At 45.0% G+C, this 23,231-nt stretch overlaps 1 protein-coding gene across 3 annotated transcripts in view; it reads right to left on the minus strand.

Annotated features, from left to right (window-relative positions):
* LOC121581119 (cadherin-2B) overlaps positions 1 to 22,895 on the minus strand; it is a 143,895-nt gene extending 121,000 nt beyond the window's left edge. The window contains exon 1 of one of the 3 annotated variants that reach the window (XM_045224688.1): positions 22,481 to 22,891. The gene's annotated coding sequence lies outside the window, so the exon portion shown is untranslated. Of the gene's footprint in view, positions 1 to 22,480 lie in introns of all 3 variants that reach the window. The other 2 variants (XM_045224689.1, XM_045224690.1) reach the window with 2 other exon arrangements.
* Between the last annotated feature and the right edge of the window lie 336 nt (positions 22,896 to 23,231).

The following is a 23,231-nucleotide window of genomic DNA, read 5'->3' on the forward strand; positions in this document are numbered from 1 at the left end:
TGTAAATGTTGTATAAAATATATGATTAAGTATGAGAGTATTTAGGTGAAGATAGGAATGTCTTCTAATGAGATAATAGTTTTTCATATAAACTTTTGCCCAGTCAGTAACCACGCACCTAGGGAGCACAGACATTGTGGACTAACAAGCAGTCATGCTGTTGTTAGTCCACTAGGGCCCTTTTCTCATGTATTAAGTATGTATGTATTCTGTGTTATTATTTAGCTAGTAAATAAATAATTAAGCCAATTTGTGTATTCCTGACTCATAAGTAAGGTTGGGGTTCTTGCGGATCCAAGGATTATGCGACGTTCAGAATGAGACTGATATGAGGTAATGATTAATAAGTGACTGTTATTGATATATAATTTATATTTTTGTATTATTCTTTTTTTAAATAAAAAATATGTTATATATCGATAACAGTCACTTATTAATTTTTACCTCATGTCAGTCTCATGATTAATAAGTGACTGTTATCGATATATAACATATGTATCTTTTAGAGTTAAATTCGGGAGATGGTAACGCTATAAACAATTTATTCCGTGGTGCCCCAAATCCTAATGAGTTAATTGTTACATAATTAATTTAATCTAGTGACAATTAAACATAGTTAGTTGATTCGATAAATAACAGTCATCACATTAATGAAAGTCACTTCACGACCCTTTCACTACACCTCAATGCGGAGGCATGGCATTGTGTATAAAGCTCTGGAGCGTAAGGGTGAAGGAAAACCAGCAAGGCCCTGACAAACACACTCCCACACACACTAGGCTATGTACGCAGACACGCACAAACAAAGAAGGAGAACATCAAGAAGCGGAGAGAGAGGCTGTCAAGAAAAGTGATTGGAACCCCTGCCTAGAGGTAGCAGAGATGGAGAGAAGAGGATGAGGAGGGGAAGAAGGGGATGGAAATAACAGAGAGTAAAGGAAGATAAGATCAGAAAAAAGTGGGGAAGGAGGAAGATGAGATAGGGAAAAGGGATGTGGGAAGAAAGATATATGAAATAACTAAGAGGAGTGATAGGAGAAAAACATTGGTTGGAGATGGAGGGAAGAGTAACAAACTAGAGTGGGAGGAGGAGTGGGAGAGATATATTGAAAAAGCGCAAAGACAGAAGAAGGAGAGAGGATGGATGGATGGATAGATGGGAAACCAAGCATTTAGAGATACTTCGCAACACCATGCACAGAGTTGGCAAGAGAAAGAGCCAAGATGAGCAAGAGAGAAATATTGAAGCGCCATATTGTCAGAAGACAGTCCAACAAGAGAGAGCGAGAACCTGTAAGGGTGTTTGAGGGAGTCCAGAGAGAGAGGGAGAGAGAGACCGAGGAGAGTAGAAGAGGAGAAGGATAAAAGACAGAAGGCGAGAGAGAGGGAGAAAGAGAGAGATGGTGGTGGTGATTTGCTGATGCTATCTCAGTGCAGGGAGGTGTATGTGACACAATCTCAAATTGGAAATCGCTGTTTCAATCTCGCCTCACTCTTGGGTTGCCCGCTCCACTGATAACGAGACCAGCCTAATTCTATTAAAAATAGCCTGTAAGTGCAGTGGTGGCAGAGACACGGGCACAGTCAGGCAGGCGGAGGAAGAGACATGCAGGGAAGCAGCCCCTAAGACTAAACTACTCCATTGAGTCTCAAAGACTCTACCCTACCAGAAGCGTTCCTCTCCATCTCCACATCCATCTACCTCCCTTACCTTTCTCTCCCTCCAACTCTCAATCAGCCCCCTGCTCTATCTGACTATCCATCTGTCTCTCTATCTATCTACCCCATCTGCCTGTTCTTATCTCTCCCTACAGGTTAGTGTTCTCATTTAGGGGCTGCTCTGCTCTGGTTCTCTGGCTTTCTCTCCATCTCTCTTTATCTAACTCACTCTCTTCTCTCTCTCTGCCTCCCTCCCTCACTCGTTCTCTGTCCTCAAAGGCATGTGCTAAGGTCTCATCAAATTATGTTCAAAAAGTTAACCATGTGTAGAAAAGTCTGAGTGACAGGTCTGTGCTCTTTCATCTTCCTCTGCACCCCTCAGCCTATAGGAGTGGAGGAAGAGAACTGCCTCACTGGTTTAACCAATACAGTGGGGAAAAAAAGTATTTAGTCAGCCACCAATTGTGCAAGTTCTCCCACTTAAAAAGATGAGAGAGGCCTGTAATTTTCATCATAGGTACATGTCAACTATGACAGACAAAATGAGAAAAAAAAATCCAGAAAATCACATTGTAGGATTTTTTATGAATTTATTTGCAAATTATGGTGGAAAATAAGTATTTGGTCAATAACAAAAGTTTCTCAATACTTTGTTATATACCCCTTGTTGGCAATGACACAGGTCAAACGTTTTCTGTAAGTCTTCACAAGGTTTTCACACACTGTTGCTGGTATTTTGGCCCATTCCTCCATGCAGATCTCCTCTAGAGCAGTGATGTTTTGGGGCTGTCGCTGGGCAACACGGACTTTCAACTCCCTCCAAAGATTTTCTATGGGGTTGAGATCTGGAGACTGGCTAGGCCACTCCAGGACCTTGAAATGCTTCTTACGAAGTCACTCCTTCGTTGCCCGGGAGGTGTGTTTGGGATCATTGTCATGCTAAAAGACCCAGCCACGTTTCATCTTCAATGCCCTTGCTGATGGAAGGAGGTTTTCACTCAAAATCTCACGATACATGGCCCCATTCATTCTTTCCTTTACACGGATCAGTCGTCCTGGTCCCTTTGCAGAAAAACAGCCCCAAAGCATGAAGTTTCCACCCCCCATGCTTCACAGTAGGTATGGTGTTCTTTGGATGCAACTCAGCATTCTTTGTCCTCCAAACACGATGAGTTGAGTTTTTACCAAAAAGTTATATTTTGGTTTCATCTGACCATATGACATTCTCCCAATCCTCTTCTGGATCATCCAAATGCACTCTAGCAAACTTCAGACGGGCCTGGACTTAAGCAGGGGGGACACGTCTGGCAATGCAGGATTTGAGTCCCTGGCGGAGTAGTGTGTTACTGATGGTAGGCTTTGTTACTTTGGTCCCAGCTCTCTGCAGGTCATTCACTAGGTCCCCCCCGTGTGGTTCTGAGATTTTTGCTCACCGTTCTTGTGATCATTTTGACCCCACGGGGTGAGATCTTGCGTGGAGCCCCAGATCGAGGGAGATTATCAGTGGTCTTGTATGTCTTCCATTTCCTAATAATTGCTCCCACAGTTGATTTCTTCAAACCAAGCTGCTTACCTATTGCAGATTCAGTCTTCCCAGCCTGGTGCAGGTCTACAATTTTGTTTCTGGTGTCCTTTGACAGCTCTTTGGTCTTGACCATAGTGGAGTTTGGAGTGTGACTGTTTGAGGTTGTGGACAGGTGTCTTTTATACTGATAACAAGTTCAAACAGGTGCCATTAATACAGGTAACGAGTGGAGGACAGAGGAGCCTCTTAAAGAAGAAGTTACAGGTCTGTGAGAGCCAGAAATCTTGCTTGTTTGTAGGTGACCAAATACTTATTTTCCACCATAATTTGCAAATAAATTCATTAAAAATCCTACAATGTGATTTTCTGGATTTTTTTTTCTCAATTTGTCTGTCATAGTTGACGTGTACCTATGATGAAAATGACAGGCCTCTCTCATCTTTTTAAGTGGGAGAACTTGCACAATTGGTGGCTGACTAAATACTTTTTTTCCCCACTGTAAATGAGTAGAGGGGCAGCTATAGAAGAAATCGGTAACAACAGTGCAAAGAACAGTCCAGGACCCCTTCTCGCCTCGAAATCATATGCTTCAGAACACCGGACACATTTTGGACACATTTTTTCCAGAGTACCTGCTTATAGAAAGTAGAAATGGGTAAGTGGGTTTGCCCACATAAAAAAGTAAACACTCGTGACACCACCAGGGATGAAAGTGTCGGGTTAATGAATTAATCAACCAGTCATTAGTTTATATCTACTGCAGAGGAGGCCTGGGTTTCTACTTAAGGGACAGACCATGTTCATTCAACTGTGACTCTCTCTCTCTCTCTCTCTCTCTCTCTCTCTCTCTCTCTCTCTCTCTCTCTCTCTCTCTTGCCAATAAATTCAATCTTAACACAAATCAGAAAGAAGAGAGGAGAGCCGCTACCACAACAGAAAAGGCAGAGAGAGATCGAGAGAGAATTTGGTAGACAGGAGACAGTCAAGGGTGAAAGATAAGTGATGTAGGGATTACAGGAGACAGAGAGAGAGAGAGAATAATAAAATACATAGCGAGGAACAGTTATATATTCTGAGCACTAAATGAGATGGTCACTGCCGAGGTAGGAGTTAGGGTCTGGGTGTGTGATTGGAGGAGGGACAGAGACATTGGAAAGATGACAGTGAGATAAAGGGAATTATAATGGTCTGGGAGGAGAAGACCTAGAAAACAAGGGCATCTCTGACACTGGATTTAGAACATATCCTCCATCCTGTTTTATAGAGTCAGGAACACACTGATCTGAACACAGGCCTATAGCCAAATCCTAAATTAACAAGGCAATGACTGACCAAACTCTTTAAAACTCTTTAAAAACCAACCTAGGTATTTTGGCCCGGCGCCCGGCCAGGCCTTTGTTCCAAAAAGAAACCCCAGCCACAGAGTCATACTGAGAGAGTCAACCCCAATCAAGGTAGAGCCTCTACAGTATTAGTCTTGACTGACCCACAAAGCCTACCCAACACTAAAGCCAAGTTGAACTAGAGAAACACCATGTATGTGTCTTACAAGTGCAGTCAGTCCCCATACTCCTGATTGATGGGTAGAGTGAAAACCATAGCATTTGTCAACTGTCTAATCTATCTGGTCATCCCCCCTCTGTCTTTCTCCTTCCATCTCCTCATGGTAAAAACCTGGTCATCAATACTGGGATCGATGGCACTGGTGATTTAGAGTAAGCTTTCCTCAACTCTCAATGGTGTGATATTCATGATAGGACAAGAGAGCACATCTTACTCAGGACAGAAGACAGCCGTTCACTCTCCACACACAGGCCAAAACATTCACCATGAGAACTGTCTGTCAGTGGTCTGACTGAGCAGCCATTTTGGATGAGAGAGAATGGATTTGTCTACCCTTTGATACCCTATTCCCTGTATTAGGGCTGCAAGATTTGGACAAAATATCTAATTGCGATTTTTGGGCCAGATATTGCAATTGCGATTATTAATTGCGATTTTCAAACACTTGGGTGAAAAATTGGTAATTCCATCAGACATGGTTAAAACAAGTGTCAGGGTAGAGAACATCACTTCTAAAATTAGATCATATGAATGAATACATACTGTGCTAACTGAATACAAAACCAAATGTTCTACTAGAACAAATGTCTGTTGTAGCCAGGTAATAATCCACATGTGTGAGCTCTGTTTCAACTTCTCCCATAATTATGTTATACAGTGTTGGTATGGCGACTTCTGAGAAATATATGCGAGATGGAATCTTGTATCTCCTGTCCGCGGGACATTTTTTTGTAGGGCGTTACATTTGAAAGCGCATCAGCAATCAATCCCTGTTTAAAGTTAGTGGCTTTGCTGGTTCTTCTTCAAATAATTGAATACATTTGTTGTGTTGCCTCTTGTTGTCGCCACAAGTCTGAGGCACTTTTTGCACAACACTTGCATTTGGTTGACTGACGTCTGTTTGCCTGTACCCTTCTTTGGCACCAAATCAACGTTCTCGTTAGCACTAGCAGCACTCGTGTTTCCGACACACACTCTGCCTACGATGGAGCTACGGTGAGGTGAAGCCCTTTCTCGCCTCACCAGCATCTAGCGGGGACGCTTGTGATTGGCCAGCATGTGCATGCCATGCAGAGAGTGAGAGAGCCCGCTTGTGATTGGTAGACATCCTCTGTGGATGTAGAGAGTGAATGAACTGAGTCTAGCGCATCTCATTGGAGGAGGTACCGTAGTCTAGTTTTTGTCAAAGAAAGGAGAAAATTGCAGCCTCTTGCGATATTGATATTGCACATGTCAATAATCGCAATTTCAATCTGAATTCGATTAATCGCGCAGCCCTACCCTGTATAATGCAGTACATTTGGCCAGAACACTAAAAGGCCTCTGCGGCTTTGGCCTAAAGTAGCACACTACGGGGAATAGATATTTGAGATTTGCGCTGTTTTTTTTATATGATCCCCAAAATAAGATGCCACCACAGCGAGGGAGAAAAGGCGAGCAGGAAGGCAAGACAAGGATGTTTTGGAAAGCGGGTTGAAAACACACTTAGATGAGCTCTCCTCTCAGCAGCTCTAAGGAAGCTGGGATCAAACAGCAGAGTTTAAGGGTCTCTCATTACAATGATTCAGGCCAAGGCTGAGGGGACGCCAAGCGGCGCGGATGAATGTGGCTTTTGGCTCAGGTTATGGTCGTATTTTTCTCGACACGGGTTGCTTTTATTCTACTGACAGCACATTGAATAGATCTGCTTAAAGACCGGGGAGATTTGCTGGTGGATTAATTATTTCATTAGGGAAAGCGAGAAGTTAATTGCGACGACAGCTGCATTTCTCTGACTTTACACGATTGACGTTTTAACAGCGTCTCTTTAAACGGAAAAAGCCATTTTCAATAAATGTAGGGCAATCTTTGCACGATGAATCGAGCTCAAATTAGCTTTTCTTCTTCTTCTCTCCTCCTTCCAAAGACGTGTTGGCAGCACAGTGTTGGAGTGAGTTGTCGTGTAGAGCCGTCACGCAACGGAAATAAAACACTCCACAGCGAACGATGAAACAGACGCTCCCAATGTGAAGAGATATCAAAGGTGAGCTAGAACACTGATGATGACTGATGAAGAGAGAGAAGAGAGTATTAAATTGGTGAAGAAAGACACAGGGAATAGAGTGATTGAGATGTGCTCTAACTGAATGTTTAGATGGGGGGAATGGGGGGGGGAGAGAGTTGAGGCAGGGCTAAAAGACAAGTGAGAAACGTGAGGGCGTGAAAATTACAAACTACACTAGGAAACACACAATACGTATCAGTATGGAAGTAGAATACGTTTTATGATGAGAAATGCGGTATGAGGGGAGATACAAAGGGAGGATTACAAGGATAGAGGACTCGGCAATGTATGAGCGCGAGAGAGACAGAAACAGAGTGAAAAAAAGAGTCAGAGAAAGCTAGAGAGTAAATGACAGCGGGAGGGAGGAGAGAGAGAGTGAGGGAAGGGGATTAGAGAGTTGGGCTATATGTGTGAAAATTATAGATAGAGACAAAAGAAACAGAAGGCATGGAGGAACAAATAAGCGGGGGAGACAGACAGTGAGAAAGGAGGGACGGAGGACAAATGAGAGAAGGAGTGAAGCGGTGAGAGGAGGAATAGAGAGCAGGAGAAGCCCAGCGGCATATGAGAGACAGGGTAACAGGCACTGTTAGTGCCGATCAATTTCCCGTCCCTCAATAATAGATGTGACGAGTCTGGTGGGCTGTTATCAGACGTGCCTGACCGACCGAAATACAATCCCCACAGGGATCCCTCATACACTCATTCACACACACTGGCACAACACACAAAAATACACACATACTACACACTGTCATAAACAGCATATACACATTACCACAAAGCCGAGGAGCACACAGTCACTCAGTGTCATGGCCATAGATTCTAGAATAGACACACACACACTCTCATCAACAGCACTTTCTCCTCAAATCACACAAACTGTCATCAGCATTTCCACAGTATGCTATATCTTGCCTTCTCTCACTCTCCATTTCTCTTCTTTCCCTCTTCCACTCTCCCTCCATCTCTTTCCCTCTTTCTACGGAGACTCGTGCTGAGATTCATGCTCATCTCGTGGTGATGACAGCCGTGGCCATATGTCACTAGTGCTTTTAACAGTGCAGCTGTAAATGTAGCAGCAGGCATGTGGAAGAACCTCAGTGACAGAACCCGACAGGAACAGCTCTCTCTTTACCCACATCTGTCAGGAACACCTCTGTATTTACCCAGATGTGTCACAAACACCTCTCCTTTTATCTCCAGCTGTCCAGGGAATTGTGTGTGTGTCTGCACGTGCGTGTGTGTCTGGATTCCCTTATGTTTGCAAGCTCTATCTGTGCATGTGAATAGTGTGCTGCCTGTGTGTAGCTATAACAACATCCATATATGTGTGAGTCATGGAATAGGTAAACATATCAAATTAATCTAAACAGCTTCTGTGTTGAGACGACACCAGAACAAGGGTCAGTCTAAAACCTTAAAACTCAACTCTAGACCTCGAAGCCAGTTCCACTGCTTTTTTTATCGTTTCCCTCTAATCAGGGACTCGTAGGGTAAGAGTTGAATAACCCTGGTCTAGAAGATAGGACCAGAATTAGGGTAAGAAAACCACAACTAAGAAGACTAGAAATGAAATCATGACCACAGTCACTCTAGAAGAGGGATGGGCAACTACAGTCCTCGGGGGCCAGACTGGTGTCACACTTTTCCCCCATCTCTAGCGAACACAGCTGATTAAACTAATTGCATTCTAAACTGAAGATCAAGATTAGTTGATTAATGGACTTACTAAATATATTACCTTTTTGCTCAGGACGATCATGTACTATGCTATTGAATATTTAATAAGGGTCCATTCTTTCCCTCTATTAAGTATGACATTTACTTAGTGGCACTCTCAAGCTATTGTCATGTCCATGAAGCCAATACAGATGTCCGATCATGATGGTGTAATAAATGAGCCATTGTGTAAAGTGTGACAAAGATAATTAGTCTAAAGAGAATGCAGTGAGTGGGGGCGGAAGTCTCATACAGGCCATTTGGCCCGGATTCAACAGCCAATCTGTATTCTAACAGCCTGGGCTGTTACACTAATGTTCGACAAAGTTTAAATCTGGCAGTAGCACAGTCAAGAAACTTTATTTGAGAAAGATGCTGACTGTGCTAGCGGGCTGCTAAAATTACTGAGTCAGCAAGCCCCTAATACTGAGACAGAGACACACACACATATAAACATGCCAACCAACACACTCAGACAAACACACTTCTGTATACACACATTAATTCAGAAACGTCGGGCAGATTTGCTCATTGCCAGAGAGAGAAGTGGCGGTACTTCAAACAGAAGACTCCTGATAGATTGTGGTCACAACTGATCAGCTCTAACCTCAAGGTCAATGCGGATGAAAACCCAAAATCCAGACAATGTGTAATGAATACTCAGGGAGAAGAAAGGTGTAGATTCAAGCACACAGCACGGCAGGTGAATCAAAACTAGGCCTGAAGGCTATAACTGGTTCTCACAACTGAGCTAGGAAAAGGCTTAGTAGAGTCAAAACAAACAATACCTCACAAGGCACAAACAGAATGAACTGAACTAAATAAGGAGCTGATGAGACCAGGTGAGTAACTAACACAGGTGAAATCAATGAACAAAAATGAAAGACAGGGCTACTTTCAAGAACACAAAGAACGTAGCTCCCCCAGGGAGCCTACTGATGACCAAACGGCACCGGAGGGTGGAGCCGGCGAGGTCCGGCAGGCTGGTTCGACAAGGTCGGGGCCTGACCTGATGTTCTGCATCGAGGCTGATGTCCAGTGGGTCAACCCAGAGGTCAGGGAGCAGGACGATCCAGACGGTTACGGTGGAATGCCTGAATCATCTCTGGGTCGAGTATGTCCTGGTCGGGGACCCAGGACCGGTCTTCAGGCCCATAACCTTCCCAGTCCACTAGATAGTGGACGCGACCTCTCAGGCGTTTGGAATCAAGGATGGCCTGAATGGCATAGGCAGGTTCCCCGCCGATGACCAACGGTGGGGGCGCACTGCGGGTTGAGACTGGAGGATGAAGAGGATTGTAGATGACCGGTTTTAACAGAGACCCATGGAAGGATGAGGAGATTATATACTGACGGGGTAACTGGAGGCGTTACGTGACAGGGTTGATGCGATGGGTTATCTTGAAGGGACCAATGAAGCGAGGAAATAACTTTTTGCAGGGGCGGAGGAGCCGGATGTCTCTGGTAGAGAGCCACACACGCTGTCTGGGGTGAAAGAGTGGTGTAGGTTGGCAGCGTCTGTCAGCAAAGCGTTTCTGGGTTTTAGAGGCTTCCTGCAGATGCCGGTGAGCGGTCTCCCATACCCGCTCACTATGCCGAAACCAGTCGTCGACATCTGGGACAGTACCAGGCTCCGCCTCCCAGGGAAACATGGGGGGTTGGTAACCAAGGACACACTGAAACGGAGTAAGGCGGAGGGATGAATGCATGAGTGAGTTCTGAGCGTATTCGGCCCAGGCCATATACCGACTCCAGTCGTGTGGAGAGACAGAACATTGTTGGCGGAGATACTTCCCTATTTCTTGGTTCAGGCGTTCTGTCTGCCGTTGGTCTGGGGATGGTACCCGGAGGAGAGGCTGAGGGCGACCCCAAGTCGGTCACAGAAGGCTCGCCACACCCGGGAGACAAACTGGGGCCCGCGGTCAGAGACGATGTCCTCTGGAATCCCATACAGACAGAACACCTGCTGGAACATACACTCAGCCAATTCCATGGCGTTAGGTAAATGAGGAAGAGGAACCAGATGACACATTTTTGAAAAACGGTCTACTATGACAAGGATAGTGATGTTACCAGAGGATTCAGGAAGGTTTGTAATGAAGTCAACAGCTATGTGGGACTAGGGTCTGTGAGGGATTGGCAAAGGTTGAAGCTTACCGGAAGGGAGATGACGAGGGCTTTTGGTTTGGGCGCAGACTGGACCGGAGAACTTACGGGCTAGAAGTTTGGTGGTTCGTTTAATGCCCAGATGTCCTGACCCCAAGGACGTGTGACACCATTGGATCAGTTGGGGTCTAACAGCTGCTGGTACGTAACTCTTCCCAGCTGGTGTCTCAGGAGGAGCCGGGTCGGAGGTTATCGCTTCTTGTATGGCAGAGTGAACCTCCCACTGTACAGGTCCCATAATGGGTGTAGGGTCTGAGTTACTGGTCGGAAGGTCAAACTGGCGGGAGAGAGAATCAGCTTTTACGTTTTTCTTTCCAGGGATGTAAGTAACATGAAAATGGAAGCGTGTGAAGAGAGCCCAGCGGGCTTGTCTGGAGTTTAACCTCTTGGCCCCTCTGATATATTCCAGATTACGATGATCTGTTAGGACGAGAAGGGGATGTTTTGCGCCACTCCTCGAGGGCCAGCTTGATGGCGAGGAGTTCTCTGTTCCCCACATCGTAATTCTTCTCAGCGTCGGATAACTTCCTGGAGATGAAGGCACAGGGATGTGATTCTGGAGGTGTTCCCACCCGCTGAGAGAGTATGGCTCCTACTCCTACTTCGGAGGCATCCACCTCCAGGGTGAAAGGAAGGGTCGGATCAGGTTGGCGAAGGACAGGAGCTGAAGAGGCGTTTCAAGTTGTTGAAAGCAGTCACGGCAGTATCAGTCCATTGAAGGGTCCGGGTCTTTTGGCTGGTAAGGGCAGTGAGGGGAGCGGCGGAAGAACTGAAGTTCTGAATGAACCGGTGATAGAAGTTGGAGAACCCAATGAAACATTGGAGTTCCTTAACGGTGGTGGGTTTCGGCCAGTTACTGACGGCGGTGACTTTGTTCTCATCCATGCTGACCTCTCCAGGTATCAGTACAAAACCGAGGAAGTTTACCGAGGTTACATGGAAGGTGCTCTTTTCAGTCTTCACATAAAGGTTATGGTCAAGGAGCCGTTGAAGAACCTTTTGTACATGCTGTATGTGTTCCTTCAGGATGTCATCAATGTAGACGATGAGAAAGCGGTTTATCATATCCTGGAAAACCTTGTTCATAAAGGATTGGAAGACGGCGGGGGCGTTAACCAGGTATTCGTAGTGCCCTCGTCCGGTGATAAATGCAGTCTTCCATTCGTCACCCTCACGTATACGGACAAGGTTATATGCACTTCGCAGGTTGAGTGTTGTATAGATGTTGGCGCGGCCCACTTGTTCAAGGGTCGCTGGGATCATAGGAAGAGGGAAACGGTTCTTGACCGTAATGTCATTCAGGGAACGGTAATCAATACATGGACGGAGACCACCCTCCTTTTTACCAACGAAGAAGAAGCTGGATGCAGCCGGGGAATAAGAAGGACGAATGAAACCGTTTGACTGCTTCATCAATGTAGTTCTCCATTGCCTCATTTTCCGGGATAGATAGGGGGTAAACACGGCCCTTAGGTGGGGACACTCCAGGGAGTAAGTCAATAGCACAGTCCCCTGGGCGATGTGGTTGCAGAGTGGAGGCCTTGATTTTGCTGTACTGGGCATATTCAGATGGTATGGTGGGTGGCACTGCAGAGGCAGAGTCCTCAATGGTGGTGGCTCTGCAGGGTAGGCTGAGACAACTGGCGAAGCAGGTAGAAGACCAGGACAGTAGTTCACCTTGTCGCCACGAGATGGCAGGATCGTAACGACAAAGCCAGGGGTGTCCGAGGATGAGTGGCTGTTTGGGGGATGAGAGTTCCATGAGTTGAATGGTTTCGGTGTGGAAGACTCCAATCTGGAGGGTGACGCTCTGTGTCAGGTGCGTTATGAAGCCTGTGCCCAATGGCTGCCCATCCAGGGCGTTAATCTTTAAGGAACATACTTAGTAACCCCCTTCGCGGTTATCATTCCTGGGATGGAGAATTGCTTCTGGGAGATATTTCGAAATAAGAAAACACCTACCTGCATGCAGCGGAGGGACCCTTCTCATCTCTCCGTGGGGGGCGAACAGGGCAATGGCTGAGTACATGATCTTTCCCTCCACAGTATAGGCAGAGCACTTCTTGGACCCGCCTTTGATGTTCGATACACGGGAGAGGAGCATGACCCAACTGCATGGGCTCTGGAAGACTCGGACGGGATGACGGAATCATGGAAAGAGAAGGTTTCAGGTCCCTGGGTGGCAGAGTTCTTTGACGGTCGGCGATGAGGTGGTCGATGGAGATGGACATACGAATGTATTGATTTAAATCCTGAAGGTCCCCTCTACAGGCCAGCTCAGCCTGAAGTTCCCTGTTGAGCCCTCTTCGGTAGACGGTAAGTAAAGCAGCCACACTCCATCCACTCCCTGCAGCCATGGTGCGGAACTCGAGGGCATTCTCGGCAGCTGAATTCCATCCTTGTTGAAGTTCTATGAGGATGTCTCCTATAGGACGACCGGAATACCTCTTTGAAGAGGGTGTGGAAATGGGTCTCGGATCCGAGTTCTGTGCTGTTGGCAGTCCATATGTCGGTGGCCCAATCCAGGGCTTTGCCTGTGAGTAGAGACACAACAAAATCCACCCTGCTCTTGTCGGTGGCGAAGTTAGTATGGCTGCATTGCATCAGAAATCCCTGAAATTTCCCAGGTGAACCCTCATATTTTCCAGGCATGGATATGAATGAAGGAGGGCTATGGGTTACGATACCTGGCATCGGAGGAGTAGGGATAGGCTGGCGGAGAAGATGGCAGATTTCCTCCATACACTCCTCTTGCTGGGTTAGGCGCCGCTGTAGCTCCGCTGAATCCATTCCGTTTTTTGGTGAGGTATTCTGTAATGAATACTCAGGGAGAAGAAAGGTGTAGATTTACGCGCAGAGCGCGGCAGGTGTCTATTTGGCCTTCGCAGAAGGCAGGAATCATGGTCACAGGCAGGCAATGGTCATACACAGGTAGGCAAACAGGCAGGAGAATAAAAAACTAGGCCTGAAGGCTATAACTGGTTCTCACAAACAAGCTAGGAAAAGGCTTAGTAGAGTCAAAATGAACAATACCTCACAAGGCACAAACAGAATGAACTGAATTAAATAAGGAGCTGATGAGACCAGTTGAGTAACTAACACAGGTGAAATCAATGAACAAAAATGAAAGACAGGGCTACGTTCAAGAACACAAAGAAACAGGGCTACGTCCAAGAACACAAAGATGCTTACACAATGAAGCAGCCCACTCTGTAATTATTTATACAGCAGATCCACCAAGAATCCAAACCAGGTCATTTAGAGCAGCTGAAGAGCATGGTAGCCCATCTCCAGGAGCTAACACAAGACCCAGGTCTCTGAAAAGGTTACTCATCACGCGGGCATTTAGTTCAACAAACCACCTCCATTGCAGAAGCTCTATGGCTATTACTGTGGAATTCAAAAAATGCCATCAACCATCCATTCAACCAACTAGCAGGTATTCCATTGGCAGTTGAAAGCATTAATCATCTAATTCCAAATGTTCCATTTAGTTAGAGGCAGTACCTATCTGGCGTTAAGCACATGACACCATGAAAGAGAGACACATGGACTGACTTCTGACTAAAGAATGCACATCAGGAGGTCCATGTCTCCTGGTGGGCGGTTTAGTTCGAGGTGGTACCAGCTTGTTCGATTGTTATGCAGTGTTTGTTCCACCATTTCAGTTCAAACGTATCTTTTGTTTTCCCTCTAAGAATCAGTGAGCACATCAGCAATCTCCCATGGAACAGGAAATGTGGAAAGCAAAACAGATTTCTGTTTCTTTTAACGTTTAGGGTGTTTTTATATTTTTCAATTTCTGAGCTGTATCATTAATTATGTATAAAATGAGACTTTTTGATTTAAGCATCAAAAACAAAGCAACATGATTCGAGCATGCTTCTGGAGGCGACACTTTTCTCGCTAATTGAAGTGAGAGACGACGCGCTTTAATAAAAATCAAACAAAGAAATTAGAGATGATGTGATAGGATTAAAAAGGAAACAAAAAACAAAGTTTTTCAATTCTTGTTACTGATACTTTGACTCATCACTTGGCACGATTAGTGATAACAGCTAAACTGTCACACAAAAACAAAAACACACACAAACATTCACACACACATTCAAACAGCCATACAAACACAAACACAAATAGAAACAAACACACACATTCACTCACACGTATTCCACACTTTTTGTTTTATTGTATGGGATGCATTGAGTGGATTAAGGCTCGGATAGAACATTTTGAATGAGGAGCCACTGTTATATAATGCATTGCAAAAACAGTAATGTGCACCGGAGCTTGGAAAATAGACTGACCACTATATCCACAGGAGTCACACACACACACACACACAAGCGTACTACACTCTATTACACTTAAAATCACAAGCTCAGCTCTCCTTGGACCAGGGTATTGATGATTCATTTTGTGTTTTATCAAAGAAACAGGAGTGCCATTAAAAAGAGATCAGTCAACCACCAGGCATGAGGAGGCTGCCTCTAATTGCCCATTCATCAAAAGGGTTCCTCAAGTAGATCCAGCGCTGAAATATCAGGCATGAACCAACTGAACCACACATTAATAACGCTACTGATGAACCTCACATACACACACTCTCCTGCTGGCTCACTATTAAACTCATATTACACACACATACACACACACACACTCAGGAGTGGACAAATTGTTTTTCACACACTGACACACTCACACACACTCCAACAAACAAACAATCAAATATATACATAATTTATACAAATGTTTACAGAGACAATCACTTAAAAGAACATGATGCTGTCAAATACAAACAAATGGAGGCAGGCTCACTGTTTTACAAAACATGATGTACTTTATCATACAGTACAATGCCATACATCGTCATATACTGTAGTAATCAAATATATGCCATGCTTAAAGAAGCGTGTATAAACACACAGTCACAAAGAAATCCTAAACCTCACCATCTCAGTCCAGCCACTTTATATAAGCTTAAAATGCACGGCCTCTAAGGATGTTTTCAGCCAATTCCCTGCAGAGCATGCCACATAAACAACAACGTTGGTTTTTGAAACAGGAATGAAACTTGTTCATTCATTTTGTTCTCTTCCATTACAAGGCTTCAAGACACTTACAGGCATTTTAGCGTTTTTCTCATGTTTTGGGAATTCTTGCTTTCATCCATTTTACTGATGCATGCACTCTAACAACACAGTTTTCGGTCACTTCCCCAGAATTATGCATGCTGCCTGTCTAATTTTTCCCACACGAGCGGCTGCATCCACTGACAATTCATCCGTCTCTTCTGCTCTCATTTTCTGGTTTTAGCATTTCCACTGAACCCTGCGCCTCCGGATTTGCTGTGTTAGCTGCTAAGCAGCTACCCTGGGCCAGGACTTGGCCGGAGCTGTTATTAAGGGTTACACTAAAGGCATTTAATGGGTTAAATAAGCATGAAGACACATAAAGACGCACTCACACACACACTTATCTGGTGTCTCCTTCAGGCGCTGGATTGATGAGAAAAATCTTCAAAGTGGCAAAGCGAAGCCAGGCTGGTGTTTGATGTGAGGATAATGATTTAGGTATGCTGCTGCCTGAGAAAGAGACATTTCCATGCCAACCTGAATGGGCTTGGAAACCCTCATTTAGGGCTGTGAGATGGAAACCAGAAATTTGGAGGGTCTAATGAATTTTACAAGCATGAGATTTGCTGCTCGGAGGTCTGAACAAGGTACTTCTGAGAGAGAAGTTTGATGGCATTTGGTTGGTGTTCATTGCTTGCTGTTTGGGGTTTTAGGCTGAGTTTCTGTATAGCACTTTGTGACATTTGCTGATGTAAAAAGGGCTTTATAAATACATTTGATTGATTGATTGATTGTTATGATATACGGGGAAGGTTAGGTAGTTAGGGGAAGGTTAGGTAGTTAAGACAGCACATTACCACTTTCACACACCATTCACCCAGGGGGCAGCAGCAACCATGTCCAAGTGCTGTGCTGCCAAGCCTTGATAAGGACAGGTGCTGCCAATTAAGGTGATTGTCAGTCAGTGTCCCAGCTTGCAAGCCGTGAGGCTGCTGGTTTGTTTAGTGGCCATGAGGCATTTCTTTTTTGTTTTAAATCTTTAGTTTAGGCATACCTGTTTTTAGTTTTCCTTTTTGTATATATTTGTTTTCGTCACCATCTGAACATAATAATCCGCTTGTAACCTCTTATTTTTGGTTGACGCGAAAAAACTAACTTGGCGGCACACACAACTACCCATCGTCGGATTACTTTCGATTTTTAGAAAGTGTTTCACTTAATTATTTCAATCACTGGTGAGGTCACCCATGATGTGATACAATGTAAATAGTAATTGGTATTAGCTAATTCATATTATGGTTTCTGTCAGCCGAGAGTTAGCTAAATATGACCGACCGCTTGTTAGGTTAATCTTTCCTCAGTTTGCGCTACAAGTAATGTAGCCTACATTTTCCGGTTTGGATGAGAACTGTGTTATGCTGTCGCTACTTCTGTGAATGTTTGAACATTGCATCCAAAAATAAACTGCTCACATTGAGGACATAACATTGTAAAAACTGTTTGTGTTTGTGTTTGTGCAAAATGTTTCTGTGAAAAAAACAGTGTGGCCGGCTCAAACGCTGACTGTTGCATCAATCATAACTGGACGTTCTAAATACAGTAAGTGTTCTAATCACACCGGTTTGAGCGTACGCTGCAGGGACCACTGCAGAATGATCACTCCTGTGTGTTCGTACGTGTCAAAGGGTTCATTTCGATAGTTAGTTAGCCTACATTATAATGAAAGAAGCTCTGTGTAAGCAAACCTTTCGGTCTATGTGTGTGTGAACGATACTTTAAATGGCTAGGGCTCTGCACTGCTCAGTGCACTGCAGCTATCGGTTCATCATTGTCATACAGTAATTCAGTGTGTAATACCCGTCTAAGTCCCCACGAATCAGAGGAGCAGGCAGTGTCTGCACCGAGTATGTTAAGCCCACTCAATGTCCTGTAGGACAGGCCAATTTAACACAGGAATAAGCCAATTATCTTTGTGGAGTACACAAATTTACAATAGGATTTCCCCCAATTCCTTCCAGACTCCCATGTCAGAGGTTGGGTCACTTTCAAATGGCCACACACACAGCCGCACGCCTACCCGATACGAACACACACACACACCCACACTTGCATCATACACACTCCTGGGTGAGCCCCCACTGCGATGAATCCTCCCTCTCTTCCTTTAATGAATGCTCCCTCTCTCCCTTTACAATAACGTCTCCAGCAGAGCGGACCCCTGTACATTTTCATGAGGAAATCCTCCTTAATCCGAGTGGCCAGCGAGAAAGGTGGTTCACGTCAATCTCTGAAGGCAGGAAGAGGCTTGGCGCCTCACGTGCCTGCCACACTCCAGCCCCACATCCCTACATGCTCCAGACACAAAAGAGACCTCCTCCCTGGGCTTGGCACAGTGGGCCAGCTGCATCCTCCCACACTGTGTTCAGGAGAAGGCAGAACAGCCACAGTCGCCTGTGTACAATCAGACCGTGACAAGCTCCAGCAGCAGCATCCATCCATGAGACGAACACGGCTCCTCCACAACCATTTCTCTAAATGGGGACCCCCAGGGAAGAAATATGTCCCCCTGATTGAGAGGGGAGTCACCAGGTGTTATACTGCATGTCTTTAACCATCACCTCTATATGTAGAGACATTGGGAACATCTCTGTCTGTCTGGTTGAATCACATTTGTGAAGGCAGAAGAGTCAAAGGCTGCTATGTTTCTTTATCAGTTAGCGTTCTATAAGGTGCCACCAGGGAGGTAGAATGTGGAGGAGCTAATTCCATTTTCTGACTGAACAGCATGAGTGTGGGTATCCCTGGCAATGTGGGACTCAGAAGCCCCATTTCCCACACAACAATCGGAGTGGGAATACAAGCATTAAATTATCCCTCTCTCTGAGATGACTCCAGGAAACACTCCGCGTCTTCAACAGTTGCTATTCCAATGGAGGGTCCCGGCAAAAGGCTAGGCATCTAATTCGTTTAGCTGAATTGAACGCTACTGAACTGGTAGATGTCTATACAGTGAGGGCAAAAAGTATTTGATCCCCTGCTGATTTTGTACGTTTGCCCACTAACAAAGACATGATCAGTCTATAATAGTTTGGCAACTCGAACCTTCAGCTCCCTCCACAGATTTTCTATGGGATTAAGGTCTGGAGACTGGCTAGGCCACTCCAGGACCTTAATGTGCTTCTTCTTGAGCCACTCCTTTGTTGCCTTGGCCGTGTGTTTTGGGTCATTGTCATGCTGGAATACCCATCCACGACCCATTTTCAATGCCCTGGCTGAGGGAAGGAGGTTCTCACCCAAGATTTGATGGTACATGGTCCCTTTGATGCGGTGAAGTTGTCCTGTCCCCTTAGCAGAAAAACACCCCCAAAGCATAATGTTTCCACCTCCATGTTTGATGGATGGGATGGTGTTCTTGGGGTCATAGTCAGCATTCCTCCTCCTCCAAACACGGCGAGTTGAGTTGATGCCAAAGAGCTCGATTTTGGTCTCATCTGACCACAACACTTTCACCCAGTTCTCCTCTGAATCATTCAGATGTTCATTGGCAAACTTCAGACGGACCTGTATATGTGCTTTCTTGAGCAGGGGGACCTTGCGGGCGCTGCAGGATTTCAGTCCTTCAGGGCGTAGTGTGTTACCAATTGTTTTCTTGGTGACTATGGTCCCAGCTGCCTTGAGATCATTGACAAGATCCTCCCGTGTAGTTCTGGGCTGATTCCTCACCGTTCTCATGATCATTGCAACTCCACGAGGTGACATCTTGCATGGAGCCCCAGGCCGAGGGAGATTGACAGTTATTTTGTGTTTCTTCCATTTGCGAATAACTGCACCAACTGTTGTCACCTTCTCACCAAGCTGCTTGCCAATGGTCTTGTAGCCCATTCCAGCCTTGTGTAGGTCTACAATCTTGTCCCTGACATCCTTGGAGAGCTCTTTGGTCTTGGCCATGGTGGAGAGTTTGGAATCTGATTGATTGATTGCTTCTGTGGACAGGTGTCTTTTATACAGGTAACAAGCTGAGATTAGGAGCACTCCCTTTAAGAGTGTGTTCCTAATCTCAGCTCGTTACCTGTATAAAAGACACCTGCGAGCCAGAAATCTTTCTGATTGAGAGGGGGTCAAATACTTATTTCCCTCATTAAAATGCTAATCAATTTAAAACATTTTTGACATGCGTTTTTCTGGATTTTTTTTTTGTTATTCTGTCTCTCACTGTTCAAATAAACCTGCCATTAAAATTATAGACTGATCATTTCTTTGTCAGTGGGCAAACGTACAAAATCAGCAGGGGATCAAATACTTTTTTCCCTCACTGTAACAGCAGTCACTTCCCTTCCCTGAACTACAAAACCCAAGGGCGGTAGACTGTAGGTCTTCAATACTCATTAGTTTGGTATCAGAAAGGGAATACAAGCAATTGATCATCCCCCCTGTTAACAGTGCTTTCCCAGCTCGGCTGCATGTCTTTAACAGTAATTTTGCTGAATAAGAGCCTTGGGGTGCTGTGTGTCTTAAACGCTCTCTTAAACGTCTACAGAGAGTAGCCTGAGGAGAGGATGCGTCATTCAAGAGAGTCCCCGGCCCCTCCATTGTCTACTATGGCTGCCAATGGTGGCGTGGCTCTTTTAGAGAGAAGAACTTCATTTATCTGGACAGCAAAACACTTTAGCTACACTTGAGATAACGGTTGCAGTGTTCTTACATAAGAGCAATGCTCTGGAATAACAGCCAGGGAGATTTCTGATTTGCCCGGGCCGGGCCTGCACGATATCACCGCTCTCGAACACTTGCTCTCTCTGTCTCTTTCCCTCACTCTCATCTTCTTTTTATGGCCTTGGCCCTTCTATCTCCCTATTGGTGTCCTTCCATCTCTCTCCCTCAATCTCTCTCTCTCTCCTCCCTCCATTCAATGTCTGTTGTAATAAACAGTAATGTCCAGTAATGGGAGGTGGTGAGTCCTCCCTGTCACAACAGCAGCACCTCTTTTTCAGCCTCCCCTCTCCAAGCCGCTTTATAGCTGACATAAGTCACTGAGTCAATGTGTCTTGTCTATACCCACACAGCTGCCCTTCCTCTCAGTTCTCTCCCTCCCTCTCTCCCTCCCTCCCTCTCCTGTCTCACTCAGGGTAAATACAAGAGCTCTTTGGTATAAGCAATTATGAGCTTAATGCTGACACAGATTGTTTTACTCTGTTTTAACCAAATTAGCGGAGAGCATTTGTCTGATGTCCGATCTCCCTTGACATATTCTCACAAGACCTTTCACTGCCAAGGCAAAGCCAGGTCGAAATGGAATGTGTAAGCACGGGAAAAACTGTGCACCAAACACAGAAACACATGTAAAAAAAGATTTTTAAAAAATAAATATGCATGTATGGGTGGTGGGGGGGAAAGGGGGCTGTAGTTTTGATATACAAATCCAGGGGACATACATAATTTTCCCACAGAGAAAAATGCCAGGTACAGAGGCTTATATTAAAAGCAGGCATGGCTATACAACATCAAATACATAGCATACCATTCAACCCACAGACATGCACCCCACTTTAGGCTACTGTACACGCAATGGTAAAACACCGCAAATAAAACACATTCACATTCAAACATGGACAAAATTGTTGATAGCAGCCTACTGCTAAAGGGCAATCATAAATGTCAGAAAATGTTTGGCACAGGACAGTGAAACACGCGCGCACACACACTCACACACACACACACACACACACTGCTGATTGAACACTCGTAACATTACCATATCCGAGAGACACGAACACAGTCCCGTCTTGTCAGTGCGCGCTCACACCGACACCCCTCAATATCAAGCCAAACACTTGTTATAACTAATTTGGTACAAATAATAAATGGATACAGTTAAGCCGTTATTATGAAGCGAAACTGAGCCGATCACCTTCATTAGGGACGCGTTGATCCTTGTAGACATTGCGCATGCGGCAGGTAAAAGATTTGCCTCGCACACACTGGGGTGTCACTGTCGGTTTTTGGTAGGCTACGTGTCTGCCGCTACCCCGCGGATCTTTTAACCGTGGCAGACAGAAGTGCGCGCACCATCCGCTCAGACTCGGTTCAGTCACGTGAAATCTGCACCGGTCCATCGCTCCCAAGTGACCCGGAGACGTGCGCGTGCTTGTTCACTTAACGGAGTTATGCGGTTGTAATAGATAAGGATAAAATACCCACAAAGATGTGCTTCAAAGTCTAAATTCAGTGCACTCGTAGCCTAGCCCACTGTCAAAAATAATAACGTGTGGGTTTGTCAAGTCTGTTTAAGAGACGTTGTAGACATTGGCTGTTGTTGCATGAAATCGCCCAAAATATCGTGGAGTAGCCAACACACTTTTTGACATTTCAACATAAAATTAAAGAAAATCTGTTGTCTCTTTCAGCCCCGCAATTATGCACAAACAAGGTTCACTATAAAACCACTATGCAATTCATCTCGAAGACACGTTTTTCAAGAAAACCGATCAATGTTTAGGCTATCACTTGTGTTGCATTATTTTAATTTCGTCTACAATATGCAAGTGTCTAATATAGCCTAATTCATTCGGACTGACAAAGAAATAATGCATTTGATAGACTATATCAACCATTAAAAATACGATTTTATCTTCATTTGCTGCTATAATATCCAGGTTTAAAAATATTATTCTGACTCACCGCGCGCCATGCTTGATTATCTTTTGTTGATGTTAAGGATTAATTTACCTTCAGAGGTCTATCTTTGAAGATTGTCTGAAGTTTCTTGCCTCTCGTTGTATCTGCCCGTCTCTAGTGGCAAGAGTCAAACTGAGTCAAATGTGAACAGGGCAAACACTGTTGTCGCATCTCTTTCTCTCGCTCCAATAATAACACCACTGTCTTAATCTCTCATCATGTACACTCGCTCTCTCTCTCTGTCCATCTCCTCCTTCTTAGCCTACTAACAGTTCACCTCTATTTTTCAAGTCATCATCATCATCATCGTCGTGGTAGCATGTCCATCAACTGAGCATCATCGTCAGTAAAATAAAAATATAATCAACTTATTTTCTTTTTCATCATTGTTGTCTTTTTATGTTCATATTGAATAACTAGCCCACAGTTCCTGTTGAAGGAAGAGAGAGCCCTGGTTCTGCATGCCCATTAGAATAGTAAGAGAGACTGTTCCTCCTCCATTACATAAACACGGTCAGAACAGGGCCAGCCAGATGACAGAGCATGAAAAGACTGATTTATCCACTGGGGAGTGTGTGTGTGTGTGTGTGTGTATGTGTATGTGTGTACTCTGCTCTCTTTATGGACGTGGGTGCGATCCCTTTGTGAGAGTGTGTGAGTCCCTCCGGCATTGACGGGTATAGCGTGGCTTTGAACGCCTCCGTAATACCCTTCCTCCCCAATGACCCAGGTCACTTCTATCCCCCTAGGATTTATGAGGTGTAACCGCACGCACGCGCACACACACACACACACACACACA

Source organism: Coregonus clupeaformis, chromosome 14, assembly GCF_020615455.1.
Source record: "Coregonus clupeaformis isolate EN_2021a chromosome 14, ASM2061545v1, whole genome shotgun sequence".
NCBI classification, from domain to species: domain Eukaryota; kingdom Metazoa; phylum Chordata; class Actinopteri; order Salmoniformes; family Salmonidae; genus Coregonus; species Coregonus clupeaformis.